This window comes from Humulus lupulus, chromosome 5 (assembly GCF_963169125.1).
Source record: "Humulus lupulus chromosome 5, drHumLupu1.1, whole genome shotgun sequence".
In the NCBI taxonomy this organism is placed as follows: Eukaryota; Viridiplantae; Streptophyta; class Magnoliopsida; order Rosales; family Cannabaceae; genus Humulus; species Humulus lupulus.
Genome location: NC_084797.1, coordinates 119,309,245 through 119,326,197, shown reverse-complemented (window position 1 = coordinate 119,326,197; position 16,953 = coordinate 119,309,245). Strand labels below are relative to the sequence as shown.

The 16,953-nt window shown below is 45.9% G+C and overlaps 1 long non-coding RNA gene across 1 annotated transcript in view; it reads right to left on the bottom strand.

Moving 5' to 3' along the window:
- Positions 1 to 16,953, bottom strand: part of LOC133780576 (uncharacterized) — a 50,215-nt gene that overhangs the window by 31,243 nt on the left and 2,019 nt on the right. The gene's annotated exons all lie outside the window — the stretch shown is intronic.

The following is a 16,953-nucleotide window of genomic DNA, read 5'->3' as shown; positions in this document are numbered from 1 at the left end:
TAGGGGTTCTGGGCCCTAATTTGGAAGGGTCATATGAGATCCAGCACGAGGTCTGCCCCGGAACGTACCGCTTGAAGCGGCTCGATGGTTCCGAGGTTCCGCGAGCTTGGAACGCGGAGCATCTCCGTAAATACTACCAGTAGTCCTAGAATTCGTCCCAGTTTAGTATTTACGTTGTAAGCAATGTACGCCTCGGGGCTAATTCCCTTTTGAACAATGAAAACGGCGTGTGTAAAATGTCATAAAGGGCTATTGTCACCAAGAAAATGTACGCCTCAGGGCGAATTCCTTTCGAATTTCTTTCTCAAGTGACCCCAGACCCGTCTCCGCTCACTTGCGGGGGGTGTCATCCCAGGCACATGCGAAAAAGAGGACCGAGCCCAAGGCCAGTCCCACCCCGGACGAACGTTGCCCGGGGGTATATAAAAGAGGACCGAGCCCAATGGACAAAGCCCAAAGCTCGTCCCGCCCCGGACGAACGATGTCTGGGGGTATATAATAAAAGGGACCAAGCCCAAGGCTCGTCCCGCCCCGGACGAAATGACGTCTGGGGATATTAAAAAAGGACCGAGCCCAAGGCTGGTCCCACCCCGGACGAACGATGTCTGGGGGTATATAATAAAAGGGACCAAGCCCAAGGCTCATCCCGCCCCGGACGAAACGACGTCCGGGGATATTAAAAAAGGACCGAGCCCAAGGCCGGTCCCTCCCGGACGAACGATGTCCGGGGGTATATATTAAAAAAGGACCGAGCCCAAGGCCGGTCCCACCCCGGACGAACGATGTCCGGGGGTATATTAAAAGAGGGACCAAGCCCAAGGCTCGTCCCGCCCAGGACGAACGATGTCCGGGGGTATATTATAAAAGGGACCAAGCCCAAGGCTCGTCCCGCCCCGGATGAAACGACGTCCGGGGATATTAAAAAAGAGGACCAAGCCCAAGGCCGGTCCCACCCCGGACGAACGATGTCCGGGGGTATATTATAAAAGGGACCAAGCCCAAGGCCGGTCCCGCCCGGACGAACGATGTCCGGGGGTATATAATAAAAGGGACCATGCCCAAGGCTCGTTCCGCCCCGGACGAAACGACGTCCGGGGATATTAAAAAAGGACCGAGCCGAAGGCCGGTCCCGCCCAGACGAATGATGTCCGGGGGTATATAATAAAAGGGACCAAGCCCAAGGCTCGTCCCGCCCCGGACGAAACGGCGTCCGGGGATATTATAAAAGGGACCAAGCCCAAGGCTCATCCCGCCCCGGACGAAACGACGTCCGGGGATATTAAAAAAGAGGACCGAGCCCAAGGCCGGTCCCACCCCGAATGAACGATGTCTGAGGGTATATTAAAAAAGGACCGAGCCCAAGGCCGGTCCCGCCTGGACGAACGATGTCCAAGGGTATATATTAAAAAAGGACTGAGCCCAAGGCCAGTCCCACCCCGGACGAACGATGTCTGGGGGTATATTAAAAAAGGGACCAAGCCCAAGGCTCGTCCCGCCCTGGACGAAACGACGTCCGGGGATATTAAAAAAGAGGACCGAGCCCAAGGCCGGTCCCACCCCGGATGAACGATGTCTGGGGGTATATTAAAAAAGGACCGAGCCCAAGGCCGGTCCTTCCCGAACAAACGACGTCCGGGGAAATTAAAAAAGGACCGAGCCCAAGGCCGGTCCCGCCCGGACGAACGATGTCCGGGGGTATATAATAAAAGGGACCAAGCCCAAGGCTTGTCCCGCCCTGGACGAAACGGCGTCCGGGGATATTAAAAAAGGCTCGACCAAGCCCAGGGCTCGTCCCGCCCCGGACGAAACGATGTCCGGGGATATTAAGAAAGGGACCAAGCCCAAGGCTCGTCCATCCCCAGACGAAACGACGTCCGGGGCTATTAAAAAAGAGAGGGCCGAGCCCAAGGCCGGTCTAATCCGGATGTTGTCCGGGGATATAAAGATATCCAGTTTGCCCCGGGGTAAGGCCGGGGCCTAAAACGGAAAAGGACAAAATGCCCAGTTGGGCCAAGCCCCGGGAGCCCTGGACCGAGCGCCAAGGCTGGAGACTTGGAAAATTTAGTTGGGTCTAGCCCCGGCCGTTGGAACCAGGACTAAACCCCTGCAATCAGTTAGTCGCGGTAACAAATCGAAATCTCTACTGAACAATGGAAGGAAGCTTTCTTAAAAAGCAAAAGAAAGTAGCAAGGTTTTAAGTTTAATTACAAGCCAAAAACAGTAACAAAAGTACAAGGCCAGGACACGGGCCTACAACGCCTCCGCCCGGGGGTCTGCATCCTCCCTCTCCTTGGCCTCGTATTCAGCACGCTTCGATTGTGGATCAAGGAAGACGAGGAGGTTCATGTTCTTATCCTTGCACCAGGCCATATAGATGGCCTCGTCGAAGGTAACATCCACTAAGTTATCGGCCTCCTCCTTCTGCTGACGGGTCGTCTCATGCGCCGCCTTCTCCTGCAGCAGGGAGTCGCCCAGTTCACAGACTCGGGCTTTCAGGGCCAGGATCTCCTCCTTGTCCAGGGCGGACTATGCCGCAGCCGTCTCCAAGAGCGTCGCCCTTTCATCGGCGACTTTTGTCTTCCGGGACAGCTCCTCTTCCAGCCCAACCTTGGCGCGGCCAATCTCCTCGCGCTCTGCCTTCAGGCGGGCCACTTCTTCCTAGAGATGGGCCGTTTCCCGGCTGAGGTTCTCCTTGACGGCCTCCCTCTGGTTCACGGCCGCCTCCAGCTCCAGCTTGGCCGTCTCCATCTTTATGGCACTCCTCTGGGACAGTAAATCAACCTGGAGCAAAGAAAAGTTAGAAAATAAAACCACCAACAAATGACGGAAGGAATATAAGTGAGGTGAACATTACCGCGGTGGCCTGGTGGCGGAGAGCCTGAGAGATGAATAGCGCGTCCGGGTTGGCTATCGTGGCATACCTCTTCAGCTGAAGGTTGGACATAGTGCTCCCAACTTGATCCAGCAAATCAGCAGCCATGGGGGCGATGTCTTGGCCCAGCTTGGGGTGGAAGCCCGCCTCGGCAGCTAGCCGGTTCACGATCGGCTGGGGAGCGCTGAACTCAGCAGGACGGTCCGAGAACTCGACCTGACGACGGATTGTCAGGGCCTTGTAAGCGTCGTCCCTCCAGCACCGGCCATTTTCCCAGGTCCGGTTGATCAGCCAGGACTGTTCGTCCCGCAGGGCGGACTCTCCCTCCTCGAGAAGAGTTGGGCGGAGGGGAAGGACAGGCGGATCAGGGATCTCCTTCGCGGTTAGTCGACTCTCCCCATGCGACTCCTCAGCTGTTTCCGACTACGTCGTCCGGGGCCTCTTCCCGGGGTTTCCTTCCCCGGCATCGACTTCCGGGCCCCTCTTTCCTGAGCTCCGGCTGACGGCCTCGCCCGCTTCCAAATCAATCACTGGGGGCTGGTCCGAAGAGAAGTCGGCAGCCGGCTCCACGGCCTGGAAAGGAACCACAGCCAGAGCCTCGCCTGGACAAGGCACTATCCCGGGTGTTTCACTAGCGGGGAAGGGCTCCGTGCCCGCCACAACGTTTGGCCTCCTAGCCGCCTTCTTGGCCGACCGTTCCTTGATGAGCCTCCTCATCTCGCTAGTCGGGTTAGACATGCCGGAATCCTCTGCAAAAGTACAGGAGAAAGGAGTTAGGACGATAAGCCAGACAGGAAAACACAGCAGTAAAAAAGAACAGCCCGGGATGAACCCTCATCTAAGCCCCGGGCGAGACTCAATTCCCTTAAAGCGAATGAGTGTATCCGGTCTCCTACGTCGCCCGGGGTTAGAAACCCCCCGTACTGGAGGAACCCAGATAGGAACATTAGTATCCCTGATCCTACAGGGACGGGAGATGAAGGCCTCATCTCCCCATCAGCCTCAAACGCGGGGCCCGGCGGCTCTAGCCTATCCCTAGCTAAGTCCCCGACTTGGGGAGCATAAGTTAAGATTAAAGGGGAGTTACCTCGCCCCGATACACTAGCCCCGGGAGTCCCGGCGTTTGGTAGGGCATCTTCGAAAAGCTCCTCCAGCTCTTCCGAGGTGGCCTCTTCCGCCGGAAGCTGGTTCTTCTTACGCTGGGCTGCGGTGACCCGCGCCGCTCTCACCACCTCGGCGATGTGGTCGAAGGCCAGCTGCTCCTAGACCTCGGCGTTCTTCTCACACAGGATGACCCGGAGGCTCGGGACGACAATGGTCTGGGTGGCCGCCAGCAACCCTATTAGCCGGAGGTTGTCATCATTGACATAGCCCCCAACATCCAGCTCCTCCGCGGTCAGCTTGGCATAGAACCTCCTCCTTTCCAGGAGGAACTCGGTAAGGGGGGTTTGAATGAAGTGACCTGCGACCCAGAAGATACGATAAGAGGTGGAAGCAAAAGATGAATAAAAGAGAGGGTCTGGAGGAATACTTACCCACTCGCTGGAAGTCCAGCAGCAGTGTGGAGTTCTTGTCAATAAGGAACCCGGATGTCATGAACCAGTAATGCCTGACATCCGGGGGGTGCTTCCAGGTGCTGGTAGGGGAGGGTAGCCACTCCGCGGCTGCAGCCTGTAAAAGTCATCCAGGCTCTTGTTTTTAACATTGACTTGCGGCACCAACTTGTAGAAGTACAAGACTTCTACCGGGGTAGGCTCCGCGATCTCCTTCGCGACACAGAACACCTTCCACCCAGCAAGCAGGCGGTATGCTTGCGGCAACAGTTGGAACGGTGCGATCCCCACATATGTCAGGAACCGCATGAAATAGTCATGAAGCGGGAGCGTAGCTCCCGCGCTAATATGACCGGTGCTCCAGGCCCCGAATCCATCCACGGACGTATGCGCCCGTTCCTCTAGCCTGGCCATGCGATTGTGGAAGAGGCCCGGAGTTGATTCGATGCCCAGCCGCGTCTCCAGGAGCAGCATCATCCGGTAGTTCCGAAACGAGTTGGCCGTTACGTCCATTTCCCACCTGTTTCCTGTGGGCGTCTTGGATCCGGGAACGACTACAGGGGCCCTATTGACCTCTTCTTCGGAATGGAGTGTAATGCCCGTGGTCATAATTGACGATCTGGGAACAAAGAAAGAAAAACCAAGCAGTCAGTACCTAAACCCAAAAGAGTCGGTCAAGGCACAGGGAGTATCCTAAGGACTGCTTGGAGTCCCGTCGGATCAGGCCCGGGACCCTGACAAGCCCCGGGACCCTGATCGGGAGAGAAGACTACTAAGGTCCGCCCCTTGTCCGGGAAGCATCCGAGTACGGTGCAACCCAAACCAGGCAGCCTTCCTAGGGAATTCTAACGCACAGAGCCTAGACGCATGCATCTAGAGAGCATAAGTTCACAAAGTTGGTAACAGAGTTAAAAAAAAAAAAAAAAGACTTACTGTGTGATGTCGACCGTTGAGGCTGGTGGTTGTCCGACCGTAAGGATGGCAAAACCTCGTTCTTGAAGTGGCGCAGCCGGTGCAGTAGTTCTTCGATGGGACAAACCCGAGAAGCGCCGTCAGGTTGAAGAACGAAGGTTGAGGCTCTGGGAAACAGGCGGTGGCGCAGAACTAGCAAGCGGCGGAGTATTTCGTCGATGAGGTCGGACATGCAAAGCTCTAACAAGCGTTCGGGTTTTTTCTTAAGCTAGTTCGAAAATGGAAAAGTGATGAATGTTGTTCTCTGGGAGTCTTTATATCAGCCCCCAAATTCTGGCCCACGATCCAACGGTCAGGTGCCTCTTCATCCGACAATCAAGAATCGCGCAGGGGGCATTTATGAGTCCTTTTGGTCTGGATCCTCGACGTCTCAAATCCGACGGCCCAGGAGTGGCGGATGCCAAAGGACGCCCCATCCTACGGTCCACCTCATTCCAGGGACATTAATGATGACTCCCCCCGTGCGGATGTGACGCCTCGTGACGTGCGCTGACACCCTAGTCTAGGCCTAGCGGCCTTTGGGAGGCCTAGGCGACTCTTCGAGGCCCTTGCAACAATCACATGGCGACACGTGTGTCGTTTTTCTTAAAGCGGGCCAAGGGTAAACGTCCCCGGATCACGGTAAACGATCCGGGCTAAGCAACCTGCCACTGCCACGGCCTTTCGGCCAAGTCTCCTAAAAACTGGCTGGGCATGCACACTCACTGCTAAAGACAAGCTTGACTAACGATTTGGTAACTATATATATATGTGATTGTATGCTTAAATGTTTAAATGAAATGTAAATGTTTTATCTGCACGTTTAATAGGGAGCATGAGATACTGATAGGGCTTGGCCCTTGACTACAATGTGAATATAATGAGGCATGCTTATTAGCATTTCTACTGTACGTGAATAAATGCTTAAATGCTTCTTCGCATCATGATTGCATATTGTTGGTTGAGTTTTGATATTGGACCATGGAAACAATGTTAACCTGTCATCACTGCCTGACTACAGAGTCGTTGATTACAGATAAACTTGGATAGTTATGCATCCAAGATGATCAATACGACTAGCCAGCATAAGGGTCGAGGCTAGATATGATGAGCAGGGCCAGAACCCTCCACCAGACCCTGAGAACTAGCAGCAAATACTTGCTGATATGCAAGCTAGGATACAGAGTTAGGAAGAGCAGATTTACCTCTTGAGATAGCAAGCTTTATCAGGGAGTGCTACACTTATTGTGCCACCTGCCGTGGCACCCGCTGTACAACCACCTAAGGTTGGGAACAGGTGGGAACCACTTTATGAACGATCCAGGAGACAACATCCTCCAACCTTTGAGGGAGAACCAGATCCACTGAAGATCGAACAATGGATGAGTATGATCACGTCCTTCCTTGATTTCATGAGGATGAAAGGTAATGACAGGGTGGCCTGTGCCACCTATATGCTTAGAGAAGATGCTCGTATTTGGTGGGAGGTGGCATCTCAGATTCGGGATATTTCTGCATTGAGTTGGGATGGGTTCAGAGATCTGTTCAACCAAAAGTATTACAACGTTGCCATCAGGGCGGTAAAGGTGAATGAGTTCATGGGATTGGTACAGAGCAGCATGACAGTTACTGAGTATGCTCTGAAGTTTGATAGGCTAGCGAAGTTTGCACCAGACATAGTGCCTACAGATGCGGCCAGACAGGACAGGTTCATTCGAGGGCTTAACTCTATGATAGCCCAAGATGTGAGGATTACATCGGTAGCTGGGCAGACGACTTATGCCCAGGCTGTTGAGAAGGATCTTACTGCTAAGGAGGCAGAGAATAAGATCTGGAGGGAGAACGCTGGGAGACGGGATGTTCACAGGGCAATGCCTCCATACACAGGGTCTGGTAGGGGTGGCGGCCCCAATGATCTGAAGAGGAAGACCCATGATAACTAGACCACTGCTCGTCCTGATAGGAGGGATCGGGGTGCTCAGGGTGGCCGCCAGGGAGGCGGTGAGACATGGAGAAGTTATCCAGAGTGCACAAGATGTAGGAAGCGCCATCAGGGCGAATGTAGGGCAAAATCTTGTTACTTTTGTGGGGTGGTTGGACACCTCAAGAAGGATTTCCCAACGTTGAAGAAAGAGGAATCAAGGAAGGTGGACAGCTTGACTCCAGCTCGAGAGTTCACCTTGACACAGGCAGAGGCCGAGGCTAGTCCCTCGATGGTGACAGGTCAACTTTCTAGCGTTGGCTCTTCATATACTATATTGATTGCCTCTGGTGCTACACATTCGTTTGTTTCTAGTAAGGTAATTGATAGATTGTGTAGGCCTAGTGAGTATTATACTGCAGGGTTTGGGACTATACTGCCTACAGGAGAACTAGTAGTTTCTAGGAGATGGATTAGAGCACTGCCAGTGATGGTAAATAGTAGGGAACTATCAGTTGACTTGATTGAGTTGAGTATGGATGATTTTGATATGATTTTGGGGATGGATTAGCTAGTCAGATATGGGGCCACTATAGATTGTAGGAAGAAGATGGTGATTTTTAAGCCTAATGGTGAGGACCCCTTTGTTTTTGTGGGTGCTATGCATGGACCCCGCATTCCCATGATATCAACATTAAGGGCTACGGACCTGTTACAAGGAGGTTGTATAGGCTTTCTAGCTAGTATGGTGGATACCACCAGAGTTACACCAGTGAGGCCAGGAGAGACCAGATTGGTACGCGAGTTCTTGGATGAGTTTCTTGAGGATTTATCAGGACTGCCGCCACATAGGGAGATTTAGTTCGTCATCGAGTTAGCGCCGGGTACAGAGCCAATGTCGAGGGCACCATATAGAATGGCTATAGTAGAGCTGAAGGAGTTAAAGAGACAGTTGCAAGAGCTTCTCGATTTGGGGTTTATCAGACCTAGCTTCTCACCATGCGGTGCTCCAGTTTTATTTGTAAAAAAGAAGGATGGGACTCTGAGAATGTGTATAGACTACAGGTAGTTGAACAAGTTGACCATCAAGAACAAGTATCCCTTACCAAGGATCGATGAACTGTTTGATCAGCTGTAGGGAAAGACGGTATTCTCGAAGATTAATCTTCGATCTGGTTATCATAAGTTGAGGATCAAGGACGATGATATTCCAACAACGGCCTTCCATATGAGGTATGGGCATTATGAGTTTCTAGTCATGTCGTTTGGTTTAACCAATGCCCCAACAACGTTTATGGATCTGATGAACAGGGTGTTCAAGGACTTTTTAGATCATTTTGTGATTGTCTTCATCAACAACATCTTGGTTTACTCCAGTTCAGAAGCAGAGCATGAGCAAAATCTTTGACGGGTATTACAGAGATTGAGAGAGCATCGGTTGTATGCTAAGTTTAAGAAGTGTGAGTTATGGCTACCAGAAGTGACATTCCTTGGACATATTGTTGGTGGATATGGGATTAAGGTAGATCCAACCAAGGTAGAGGAAGTTAGAGACTGGTTGAGGCCAAGGAATGCCTCAGAGGTTAGGAGCTTCCTTGGGTTAGCAGGATATTACAGACAATTGTGAGAGTAGCTTCCAGGAACTAAAGCGACAACTGATTATCACTCTTGTGTTGAGTCTTCCTACTGAGGGAGGAAAGTTTGTAGTGTATTTTGATGCATTGAGATTGGGTTGTGTGTTCATGCAAAATGAGAAGGTTATTACTTATGCGTCGCGACAGTTGAAGGATTATGAGCAGCAGTATCTTACCCATGATCTGGAGTTGGTAGCGGTGGTATATGCACTGAAAGTTTGAATTATTTCTTCACCCAGAAGGACTTGAACATGAGACGAGACGTTGGCTGGAGTTGGTGAAGGGCTATGATTGTGATATCCTTTACCACCCAGGGAAAGCCAATGTGGTGGCAGATACGTTGAGCTGGAGGGGCCCAGGACAGTAGTTTAGCTCTAAACAGATATCAAAGGAGTTGGAGGAGATGGCTAGAGCGAGGATAGAGCTGGTTGTTGGCCGGTTGGCCAATATTACCTTATAGTCCTCCTAAAGAGGATAAGGGAGGGTCAGTTGAATGATGCGCAGTTGCAGGAGGTTAGAGGGAATGTCCTAGCTGGAGTGGCTAAGGATTATTCTATTTCATAGATGGGTTTACTACAGTATAAATGTCGGATCTTTGTTCCAATGGATATGCGTATTAGACGAGAGATATTTGGTGAATCCCATACTACACCATACTCCATCCACGCACCACGACCCAAAAATTCTAATAGGGTCTAGTGCCTTGATTAGCGTGCCGAGATGGCATAATTGGACTTCTGTGTGTGTAATTGGTTAACTGCGAGACTATGTGGCATGCATGATTAATATGATTATGTGAATATATTATACACATGCTTATGAGTATTAGATATGTGTGTGGACCCTTTACTGTTTATAAGGGTATATCTGTAATTTTGTCCCGTTAGGGCATAAATGCGATTATATGTGATATATGGTTGATATAATTTTAGTATATGGCTCAAGACGATCCTAGTGAGTAGATTAGCGAAATAGTCACAGCAGGGTTTAATACCCGGCTCGGGGGAGCGTAGGGGTATTTTGGGAAGTTTAATGTATACTTGGGATTTATGGAGTTGCGAGTAAGTATATGTTAATTAATTGTGCATGACAAGATTAATTGGGAATTTATAGGATGACTCAAGGAATTAACGGGAAATGGGGGGCAAAATGACCATTTTTCCCTTAAGAGCAAATAAGAAGCTAAGTTAACACTGAGGACAGTAGAATTCGAGGTCCCTGAGGCTGGTATTTGTTTCCTAAACATTAATTTGAGTTAGAGATTGATAGTTATCCATGTTTATTGTGACTAGGTTTATCGTTAAGGCTCGGGACTGAGGATTGTGCTCGGGACCGCTCTTTATTAGTCTATCTGGATTCAAGGTAAGAATACTGCACCCATGTGGTTGTGCTTGGAACTAAGGTTCCCGGTAATTGAATATATGTATTGTGTGACTGTATGGTTGTTGTGTGCAATATGAAAGTATGGCCTAAGAGTGGCAAGGCTGATGATAAGCATACTAAACGTAGCTCGGCCTAAGCAAGCCGAGATCAGCTATATAACCAGAGGGCCCGGCCTAAGGGCGCTGAGACCTAATTATTTGTGTTATTGATTGAAATATTTGTTGAAAGTATATGTCTATCGCTGTATAACTTTATATTTGTATTATGCTGATTAGTTGAACTGATTGGATTAAAGATGATTACATGCTCTTGTTGCTATTCTTTTTTGTTGTTTATTGTTTTCTAGCTGGGCCTTGGCTCACAAATGCTACGTGGTGCAGGTAAAGGCAAAGAAAAACTGGACCAACCATGAGTTGGAGAGCTCTGGGGGAAGAGTGTACATTGTCAGCTGCTCGACCGCCACGGCCGAGCGAAAGTTACAGGAATAGAGCTCTAAATTTTATTTTTCCATTAAACTTGCTTTTGTTGTATCAACTTTTGGAAGTTGTATTTACCACTTATACCCTATTTTTGGGATCTCATGTATCAAACATTTGTTTTAATGAAAATTAACCATTTACGATTATATCTTTTAACCCTAACCTATAAGTGGACTTTAGAATCACATTTATGTTCAAACGACTTGATTAGCAAGTCTTGCACTATTTTAAAATACACAGTATAATGGTCTTGGTTACCCAGGGCGTTACAACAATGACCTACCAATCTACGATATGATCTACTTACACATTGTAGTGTTATGTTTTTTCCAGAACATTAGCAAAGTATATAAGATCGAATGTATTTGTTACATCGGACTGGACCGATAATGACTTTAGATAAGATAAGTAAACATACCATTATTATCTATTCTAGTCATATCATATAGTTGACCATAGGTCAATTCAATCTTAATTTTGAGTGGTTAGTATTCTAACTAATAGTAATATTTGAGTTCTTTGACTTGTTTGTTACCAGCCTACCCTACCGACTAGCCCATATTTACATCTTGGGAACTCGGTAGTATAATTGAGTGGGAGTGTTAATAATAGATATGAACATCTATGGCTTCTGATGAAGAAGTAAAACGATGATTTCCTTTTAGTTTTGTTCGAGGTGCTAAGTGATAGAGATCTCATTTCAGTAATTAATATTAGTTTACTGAAATATCATTTACAAGGGACTAAGTGTTTTAAGGATAAAATACAATGAAGGGTAAAACAGTATTTTAGTCTCATCTCATTGTAGACCGTCTATAGAGGATTGAGTGATAATTTAATTGTAACAATAGATAACTAATAACGTGTCTATATTGACTTATAGAGCATTCTATGAATTAATGAGTGCAATTTCGAGCATTTAGTTGAGTCACGAGGAATTATTAAGTTAGTATATTTATTTGTTAAATTTATCATAACTTATTGGAGCTTGATTTCACAAGCCCATGGCCCCCACAGTACCTTGGATAAAATCATCTAGATAGTCTCAATTAATTGATTTAATTATCAATTAAAATTATCAAAGTTAACCAAGTCAATTTTGGATAATTTACCAGAGTTATGCAATTTAGAGAAGAAAATAGATTTTAGGGAAGATTTATTAATTAAGAGAAATTGGTGTCTAAATTAATAAATAAGTTTAATTCAAGGTTCAAATTATAAATAATTAATTTCATAAATGAGTTAAATAACTTTTTAGTTAATTAATCAATAGAAAATAATACGGTTATTTAATTTAAGCCCAACGGGCTTATAATTAAATGGGAAACTTCACGGGCATATAGCCCATGAGAATTTTGACCTAAGGGCCAAATTTACCTATTATTTTATTGATTTTTTAATTAGATAAGTGACCTAATTGATCCTATAAAAGGAATGCTAAGTGAGAGGTTAAAACGGGTGAACAGAACATCTAGTTTTGATGCTTTGGGGTTTTAGACTTTCTCTACAACAAAAGTCTTTTTCTAAGCCTCTATATTCTTTCTCTTCTTCTCTCAGTTTCTATCTCATGTGTTGAGAATTTCCCACTCTAGTTTAGGTGATTCTAACGATACTGTGGAAGAATGTGAAGAAATTTGAAGATGTGGTTCAATTTCTTGGTGATACTCTGCAACAGAAAGGATACAAGGGTTAGAGAAACTGAAGAAATGACTTATTCATTCTACTACATATAATTTAAGTGTTCTTATCATTATCTCTTTTTAATTTAATTATAGAAACACGTTCAAGGTTTTCTTATATTAATTTGTTTAATATATGATTTACATGAAAATTAATAAGATCATGTATAAGTAATTCCCAATAATCCACGCTTTAAACGAACTGAAGGATCCTTTGTTGTCTCGAACTAAGGGACTTATCCTCGAGCTCTTTGGTCTGGAGCTAACAAAACATCTCTTAAGTCTTGCATCATTTACTTATTACATGCTAGCTGTACCCCGAGCAAGATAGGTGAGCTTGTGTTTTTAGGGGCAACATATGCTTTAAGGGTTTTGAGAGGTCCTTGCTCTATGTTTTCCAAAGCAATGACCTCGAAGTTTACCTTCCAACCAACTATGAATTGTCTTCAGAAGGAGGTGGAGATTTGTTTCCAAGAGTGGATTAAACATGGCCACTGGTTTTTGAACCACTCGCATGATGGTCCCGTCCAAGTTAATGGGAAAACGTGGCACTTAGCGTCCTCAAAGCCATGATGAACCATCATCAATCTGTTGAACTTCGAAAGATGGTAGGTAGGATATGTTTCTCCATTGTATGGAGTAATGTGTGGCATCTTGAAGTCTCAAGAACAGGGTATCCTACTTCAGTCTCCTCCTCCAAGTCAAAGAATTCATTGTTAACCGAGGCGCTAATTCCCTATCCTCGGTTGGTGGAAACGTTTCTCCTATTGGCTCCTTAGTAAGAATATCTTGGAGGCTGGTGAGATGCTGGCAGGACACCACCTCCAGGCCTAACGCGTCTGTCGCAGTGCGCCTGGCGGAAGGCCTTGAGCTCCACGAACGCTAGCAGCATGTCGATGTCCTCGGGCACCACGCCCCTGATCATTGGCCCTTCTCGATGCCTTAATAGGCTTGGAAGCCTGACAAGCTCTTTTTCTCCTTGTGAGGGATTTTCATGAACCTTCCCTTTCCCATGATCCTATGGCACAGGTGGGGCTCCCACTCTAGCTAGGTGCATAGGTGGCACTCCTGGTGGCAGATCTTGCACAATTTCAGTGGGATGCTCGGGAGGCACGCCCATTGGTGGAATAGGTAACACTGTAGCTATGTGCATAGGTGGCATGCCCATTAGCTGCCTAGGTGGTACATCGCCATGGGGGTCCACTTGCAGCCCTTGAGCCTCCAAAGTGGCCCTCATGGCGTTAACCATCTCCTGCATGAAGGCGATATTCTTCTCTTGTGTATCTATCATCTGCTGCTGGGAGGTGATTTGGCCATTAAGGACCACCACTTCTAGTGGCTCCTCCGTGTAAAGGGATTGAGAGTAGTAACACTCATAGTATTCGCCATCCTTGTCATCATATTCAACGTTCTCATTGTAATCTTCTTGGGTCACCTCTGGGCTTGCTGCTGGAGGTGGTCGGCTAGGTTCTCCTCCCTCTATGATGGTAGGAGGAGTAACGTCATTAGTGGCATTTCTTCTAGTGGTCACCATTGTTAATTCTTCAAATCTTTCTTCAAGATCTCAATGAAAGTACCAAAATATTGACTATCTTTTTCGCTATCAACTAATTAAACCAAAGCTTAAAGAAATGCAGTAAAGAACACAGGGACTTATGTTGTTCAGGTTATTAACTAACCCTAGTCGACGAGGCAATTTTATTAGGATTTGAGGAGATTATGGAGTCAAGCTTCTACGGTGTTTCAAGTAGCATTTTAGCAATGCTCTAAATAAAAAAAATTGAGGATCATTTTCAATGTGAGCCCAAGCCCTATTTATAGATGGCTTAGGGTCATTACTGCCCATAATGGGGGTTTATTAGAAAACATTCCCCATTAATTGTGGTATAAACTCTAATAAATACAACCTATTGTAATTAAGGTTATGGTGGGTCCGTGCATATCACATGAGGCCCATTTATGAAGTTTCACCCCACAACTTTTTGGGGTGACACTCCCATGACATTGTCAACGAGTAGCCGCAGGTTTCCCCATGTCAGGCAGCACATTGGGACATGCTTCTTGTCCCCTGTATGGATTCAATACCACTACTAGTGGGAGCAGCAACTTTCTTAGACAACTACTTGTAGTCCAGGGTCGTTGTGCATGACACCTGGCATAATGCTTCAGGGGTGGAGAACACTCCTTGTAGACCTGGAGGACTTGAAAGGAGATGGAGCAAATAAGGAATGATCATTGAGGCATGGTCTACCTCAAAACACCCTTCTTCAAGGGTGGAGCGTAACCACTATGAACAGGCTATGGCCCGAGTAGGTCGGGCAAGTCCCACAAGAACTCTTAGGGCCGAAGAAGCCTAATTACTCTCTAATGACCACCACGTGTTAACTAGTGAAAACACGGACAACACTTTTCGGAATATTAAATTTCTTTTTAATCTATAATTTACTTATATATATAAATTATCAAATAATTAATTTGAATATATTTATTCATTATCATCTTTTTAATTATATTGAAAACAATGAGGGATTTAAAAATTATAATTAGTTTAGTAATGATATAAATATATTTTAATGACGCATATATAATATTGGGCACCAAATAAATTTTTTGAAAAGCATTTTAATTCTTTTTTTTTTTTCTGAGAAGGAGATGTAACTTCATTATAAAATCAATAGAATTCCAAGTTAAAATTCAGGAAATGGTTGGCTTTCAGGCCATTCCAAACATCATTGTCTAACCCTAGGGAAATTTTTGCTAAATGATGAGCTAAAGTGTTAGCTTTTCTAGGTATGTGAGAAATCCTAGCCAACGGGATGGAAGACAATGAAATTCTAATGTCATGAATGATATCAAACAAAGGGGATAAATCTGACCTCATGGTGCTGGTTTTATTAACCAACATAAGAGAATCTATTTCTATGGAAGAAATGGGAAGTTTTGTATGTTGACACCAAGTGAGTTCTTGTCTTAATGCTTGAGCTTCCATTATAAGCGAGTTGAAATTGCCTGACATAGGAATCATCATACCAGCTTTGACGGATCCTGTGTGGTCTCTAACTACTGTGCCTAACCCAATTTTATTGCAGGTACAATCATTTGCAACATCCACATTAAGCTTGAGGGTTTCTTTATCTGGCGGCTTCCATTTGATATTCTTTCTATGAAGTTTAGCCGGATTGTTTTTTTGAAATAATTGAATAGCTTGGGCGTCCTTGAAATCTTCAAGGTAGGAGAGAGACCAATCGGATACCTGCTTTGGATGAATCTGAGGTTTCCTGAAAACAGCTGCATTTCTATTATTCCAGATTGTCCACAGTATACAACTTAAATTCTCAAAAGCGTTAGTAGACAAAGTATCAAAAACACATAAGATATAATCTTGAATGTCAAGGGTTTTATATTGATAAAAGAAATCAGTAAAGTGTGATTTCTTCCAAACCTTTGAGCTCTGGAACACTAGAGCAGGGCATGAGAAACCGACTCCTATTAGAAAGAACAGGTGGGACAGATTGGCGAGGCCAACACTTGTCTTTTGAATAAGTTGAGGGCAGATGGAAGTGTGTGATAGAAACTTCTCCAGATAAAATGTTTATTTTGGGTGGAATCTTAAGATCCCATAGAATGGACCACCACTTTTTTATTTGTGGAAGTGTTAGAAGATGAAGGGATATGGGAATCAATGGCTTGTGCAAGATGATATGCTGATTTACTAGTAAATATACCTAAGGGTGTTAGACTCCAGATTAGGGGATCTTGTCTTGGGGAGGGGGGAGGGGGGAGGGGGGAAGGGGGATAGAGAGAATTGCATATACTATATTAGGAGAAAATAATTGAGACAACTGATATGTATCCCAAGTTCTAAAGGAAGAAATAAAGTAAGAAACTATTAATAAGAGGAAAGGCAGCTGGGTTTCATGATGTTTAAGTCTAATATGAGAAATCCAATAGTCATTAAGGACCTAAACTGAGTTGCCATTTCCAATCTTCCAAATCAGACCTTTATTGAGTAGTTCTCTACCCCATAGAATACTTTTCCAGGTGAAGGAAGTAGAATTTCTTTTTCTTTTTGCTTGAAGGAAACCTGATGCTGAGAAATATCTACCTGGAAGGATCAAGTGAAGAAGGGATTGGGGGTTGTTTAAGATACTCCAAGCTTGTTTAGTAAGCAAGTATTGATTAAAAGAACATAGTGATCTAAAGCCAAGGCCTCCAAAGAAATTGGATTTCCATAAGAAGGACCAATTTTTCCAATGAATTTTTGAGTTGTTTCCCACTAATCCCCACCAGAACTTAGCCAAAAATGACCCAATCTTTTTGCACAGGCTAACTGGGAGTTTAAAACAAGTTATGGCATATGAGGGGATGTATTGAATGATTGATTTTAGAAGAATCTCTCTCTTTGCACGGGAAAAAGATTTCTTAGTTCAAGAGGTAAGAGAGGAAGAGACCTTGTCCAATATGAAATTAAACATCCCTTT